Raw genomic sequence first — 6,300 nt, forward strand, 5'->3', positions numbered from 1 at the left:
CTGGAAACGAGAAAAATATCTTTTTATCATGGGAATTATTTCAATTTAGGAACTAGCATATCTATTGGATGTTAAGTATCTTGCTATAAAATACCAGTAAGTTTATTGTATTTATATTCAACTGATATTCATGAATAGCAAGAGAGACTAAGCAAGTCTTTCACTGTTTTTGATAATGTATTCTCAGTGGAGGAGGGTAATCATTGTGCAATGAAAACTAATACGAGAGAAAAAAAACTACATCTGACAGTCTGAATAATATGCTTATTCACAGAAAGCATCTTTAAGATATCCTTCACAGATCATTAGCTTCATGGGATTAGGAATGAGCCTGCACAGATTTAGCGATGATCCCTCTCCTCGGGATATTGTAACAGGTATGAAACCCTTTCCAGGCCATATGGTGACAGAGGGCAGCACTCTTTCCCAGGGGCCTTGTCAGACTTAGCCACAATCTATTGTCAGGCACAGTTGGTGAAATCTGATTCTCACTTAGTTTAGTGAAACAGAAGTCCCCTTAAAGATAGTATCAAGAGGACAGCCATCACACCAAATGACTTGCACTCTGTCAGTCTGCCACTTTTCTCACATGTGTGGTTACCACACCACATATATGCTTCACTTTTTTCCTTCTAAAAATTGTATGTATGTATATGCATACTGGTATTTATTGTACAACATCCTTTTCACAATTGCACATATACACAACTGCAGTACAACTAAGAGACTGGAAAACAAAATGTTAATATGATCCTGAATTATTTCTGTGTTTTGTCTGAAAGTCTAGTAAATATCCTGGTCATTTTTTCATCAGAAATTTGGAACATTCCACCCTGTAAAATGAATTTTAAATTCATTATGAGAATACACACATTCCATATATTCCATATGACAAGCAGGTATATAGCATATACTTTTATGATGCTTCTTAAAGCAAATAGAATTGTTGAACCTATACATTATAACATTTAAAATAATTAAGAGAAATAGTTTCTTTGTAAATCGTGGGGGAATTGGTGGGGCACAATAGTTTTATTCAATAGAATACTCATTTTTCTCAAGGAAAACTGCTGATGGCCTTATGTAGTACACAGACCTCAGTCAAGTGAAGTGTTTAAGGCTGTGTTTTGTCTACTTCTTACAAGTCCAACACAAATTGACTTTCATAATCCCCATGTGCTGCCCTGAGCTATTATTCACATTCAGCATATAGAGCACAAGCCAAAGCAGAAGAAACTTTCTCTCAGCAGTGGTTCACTCCACCATACTGACAGCAGCAACAAAATACAGAAAGGCATGACAAATACTTAAATCCAGCTAAAATTAATCAGGAGCTCAATTAGGCAGAAAGTAATTACTGAACCTGTAATTTGACTAGCACACAGTAGCAGATGTTCCTACTCTTGCATATAGTGCCATGGGACCTTTAATTAGCTGAAAATAGCCTCGTATTTGGAATTCACTTCCCATCCTATTGGTCAATATATTTTTAGTTTAGTGAACTGTGGGGCCCATGTGTTTTCTTCCACGGCAAGATATTGGGAAAACTCTGGTGCATGATGTTAAACATATTCTAGCTTCAGTAACCACATTTTTGCAGAATTAGGCTTACAGGAAGGATTTACTGCAGCACAACTCATATGAGTTATCAAAAGGCTAGACATAATAAGGAATCATTTGAAAAGCACATAATTCTATTTTTGTAAAACAGCCATTTTAGATGTCATCCTGAAGAGTGCACATCTTCCACCATATCCTCCATATCTTCTTGCAGAGACAGAAATTCAGTGAAGGTTCACAAAGAAATATCAGCTGCTAAGTCACTGACCCTTTTTTTCAGTATGATATTTTCCAAGGGAAAATTTCTCTTTGTGCACTGAAGAAACAAACTGGTATTTTGCTGTGTCCAACAAGCTCTCATACTGCAATGATGTAGCTTAAAGCCTTATATCAAACTAAATACCTTAAAAGAAAAAAACAACTAAACACTATTTGAATGAGGATGGGTGGGGGGTTTTCTCTTATTTACCTGATTTTCTCTAGAAAATAAAGTCTTGTGTTCACTAAATCATATCTCTGTTGCCATGGAAATTGTGGAGATTTTACACCTTGGCATTTTGACTTCATTTCTGGATCATATAAGAAAAGGAGTTAGTATCGGACAAGTTGGGCTAAGAGGGTAACACAATGGTTTAAACAAAAACATCTCTCATAATTAAACCAAGATGTCAAGGATATTCATGGCAAACACAGAAAAAAAAAAAGTGAGCTGATTTCAATGAAAATATGAAGCACTATAATATAAGAAGGTTTCTATTTCTATCTTAGGCCTTGAAATTATTATAAATTGCACAAAAGAAACCCCCACTTTTTTCTGATTAAAAGCTTAGTAATACTACCTAATCATATTTTATCATATTGACAGGCCATGGAAGAGTTACCAAAGCAGGTTAAACCTATCTTTCAATGGATTACTACTCAGGCCAGTTTTAGCCCCACACAGCATTAACACTTAAATTGTTTTGCAAAGTGAAATTCTACTCTTAAGAGCTACATTAGAAAACCAAGCAAAAGTTAAATTTGTGTTAAGCTTTGATATGTAATCAGCCATAATACAATCAAATAACATTGGTTATCACAATAATATGCTGTTCTAATACTAAAACAACATTAAATAGAAACACATTCAAAATCATTACCAGTTATTTAAATTAGCAAATATGGAAACAGTTGCCATGAAATCTTTTTTATTCCTTCATTTAAAATAGATTTTGGAAAATGAAGATAGCAAATTTCTCTTTAAAAAGAAGAATGCACGTGTGCCATTGGCAGAGATCAAATAAAGTTGTGATTGTAAGTAGGGAGAAGATAATTTTGTCTGGATTAATCACTCGTGCTTTGAAATGGCATCTATACAATGGGTGGCTGAGTGGAAAGGACATCGAACAGACCCCAAATAATTATTCTACTGAGGTTTATTTCCCACATTGACTATCTGCTTCCTTGTGGACATGTATTTCAATAGTGCTGTCCTGCTTTTCTGAGAGCTGCCTCAATTTAAAAAGCATGGAAAATAAAAATCTTTTCTTATGTTCTTGAACCAAGACCCACACGAGGCAGAGGGAGGGAAGCAAGGCATGTATGGTCAAAATGTGATGCCTAACGAAGACACAGGGAATTGCAGATGACATTGGAATGAGGCTGTATTGTAAACCATGGTGCGTGTGGTCTAGGGGTTGTGTTACTCAAGAATCAGTTGGAGTACTTATGCTGGAGCAGAATTAGACTTCCTTTATTAGGCTTTGGTATTTTTATCATTATTGTGAAGATGAGATAAATGGTGTTGCTCACCATACTGCATGGAAAGAGATTTCAGTTATGCTGAAGTCTGTTGTCGGTCCACAGGAGTTATTTTGATCTTTATAAAAGCAAAAAAAAAAAAAGAAGACTATAAGAAACTGTTTTAAATATAAAGGAGAACACAAGCTACAGCATCTAAGAAAGGAGTAAGACATCACCTACATGGAAGTCATCTTCCAGTTGTCTACTGACAAGGAAAAGGGTATAAAATCTGCTTATTTAGTGGAGGTCTACACCACATCCAAAAGAGGTAAGACCCTCTAGACCCATTGCCCTACAACAACACTACAGAAAGGAAGATTCTGGCTTGCAATATGAAATACATAAATCCACTTATAATAAGATTATGCAATGTCACTGACTGAATGTGCATGGCAATACTCCTCGTCTGTCCTGCTACCACCTCTGTGCAATTAGATTGGATACGATCCATGGAGGTTATCCAGTTTAATAAGAGTAATAATATGCAATTAGAAACAGCAATAGATTAATTTCTCAAACCATTTTTTTAACAAATCCTAGAAACAGAAGTTCCTCTAAAATCCTGGAAATTCTTTGCAGGAACACTAAGCACAAGAAAATTTTCAGGAGTAGTCAGCATGGCTTTACCAATGGGAAGTCATACTTGACCAATTTGACAAATTTCTATGATAAAGTGACTGCACTTGTGGACACAAAAAAGTGCTGGATTACTGAAGTGGCTTTTGACATGGTCTTACATAAGATCCTCATAGACAAGCTGTTGATGCACAGGCTAATTAAGCCAAGAGGGAGGTGAGATGAAAACTGATTGGATGCCTGGGCCCGGAGACTGGTGATCAGTGTCTCAATGTCTAGATGAAGGTCAATAACTAGTGGTGTACTCCAGGATTCAATACTGGTTCACTCCTGTTTAATATCTTCATTAATGATCTGTATAATAGAACAAAATATATGCTGAATAAATGTACAAATTACACAAACTGGAAAGGAGTGGCTGATGCCTCAGAAGTTCGTGCTTCCAACTACAGGGGTCTTGGCAGGGGGAGAAATGGGCTGCCAGAAACATAATGTGGGTTGATGAGGAGAAGTGCAAAGTCCTGCACCAAGAGAAGAACAAACTCAGTCACCAGGGTATGCTGGGGGCCACCCAGCTGGAAAGCAGCTGGGCAGAAAATGACATGGAATTCCTGGTAGGCACCAAGGTGAACATGAGCAAGTAACATGACTTTGCTGCGTAGAAGGCCAGTGGCTGGGCTGCATAAAGCAGAGTATTGTTAACAGATTGAAGAATGTGATCTTTTCTTCCTACTCAAAGTTGGAGAGGCCACATCTGGAGTACTGTGTCCTGTCCTGATCTTCTCAGTACAAGAGAGAGATGAAGTTACTGGAAAGAGTCCTCAAAAGGACACAAAGACAATTAAAAGGCTAGAGAGCGACCTACAGGAGGAAAGGCTGAGAGATCGAGGACTGTTCAGCTTCAGGGAGATCTTGCCATTGTGTATAACTACTCAAAGAAAAAGTGCAAAGAAGGAGGCAGGTTCTTTTCAGTGGTGTGCCATGATCAGATAACCAGGCATAGACTGAAATAAAGAGGTTCCCTCTGAACAAAAGGAGACACTTTTTAACTTCTAGGCTGGACAAGTACTCAGAGAGGTTGTGGAGTCTCCAGCCTTGGAGATATTAAAAAATCATTGGAATTCAATCCTGAGTAATATTCTATAGAGAGGGGACCGTGCTAGATCAGGGAGGTTGAAATAGATAACCTCCAGTGGTCCCTTCCAACCTTACTCATTCTGTGATTCTGTGAAACCCAGATATTTTAGGCTCTCTTTGCATGCCATATAGTCCAGCTTCACAATTATCCTGGTGTCTTTTCTCTGGACTCACTCGAGTGTGTCAGTGTCCTTGTGCTGGGGTACCCAAACCTGGACAGATGACAGCACTTAGCAGAAGTAATAAATCAAGGTGAAGAATCACTTCTCTCAACATACACAGTATATTCTTGCCAGCAAAGATTGAGTGTGTTTTCCAAAGGTATCTTCCTTGGAAATTTGATTGCTTGCTCCTTCATTCTGTGTAAACACAAAAAAATCATGATCAAAGAAATTTTATACTACTGTCTAGAAATTAAAGCTCCCAAATATCAAGGCCCAGATTATCCTTATGTAATATATATGTATATATAATATTTGGAATGATCAATTTTCAAATATAACATTAAAATTGTATTTCATGAGGAAAAGAGGATGTCTCAACATCCAGTTTTGTCAAGGTATTTTTAAGGCTCCAGTGTGGAATTATTTTATTTTTGTCTCCATAAATACAAATGAGCCCAAATGATAGGAACTAAATAAGCCTGTCTTTCAAGGCATGATTTCCAGTTTTTAGAAGCCTGGCATTTCTGATACCACTTAAAAGTGAAAGAGGGAAGGCCATCACCGATAAGTTTCTATTACTATAGAAATAAACTTATCAGTGGGAATGGAGAGAACCTGTCTGCCCCTCTCCTGATAATGTTTACCAGTCCACTACAGAGCCTGTAAAAGTGTTACCCCCTCAGCCTTGTCCTTTTCCTTCACATTACCCTGAAAGCAGAAAATGAACACCCATGCAGCCTAAGCTGCTAATGATTTGTCCCCTTCAGCATTCATGAAAATGTCCTTTTTTTGTAAAGTGCTCCATCCCCCTTTATTTTCATGAACAGAAAAACCTGCAGGAGGACAAGACTTTACAGATCTGACCACCCTACACCCACACTGGCTGGTTAAACTGGATGCATGAGCAATCCAACACTACAGAAAGCCAGGACACAGAGAAAATATGTTGTAGACCCAGTGTACATGTGTTGTACCTCAAACCTCATTGTTAAGCTTGCTCTAGCAACCACAAACAAGCATTTAAGTAGTCACTTAATGCTGACAGGCAGCAGATGTTATCCTTTAAATAAGTACTTTCTCT

The sequence above is a fragment of the Passer domesticus genome, chromosome Z (assembly GCF_036417665.1).
Source record: "Passer domesticus isolate bPasDom1 chromosome Z, bPasDom1.hap1, whole genome shotgun sequence".
NCBI classification, from domain to species: domain Eukaryota; kingdom Metazoa; phylum Chordata; class Aves; order Passeriformes; family Passeridae; genus Passer; species Passer domesticus.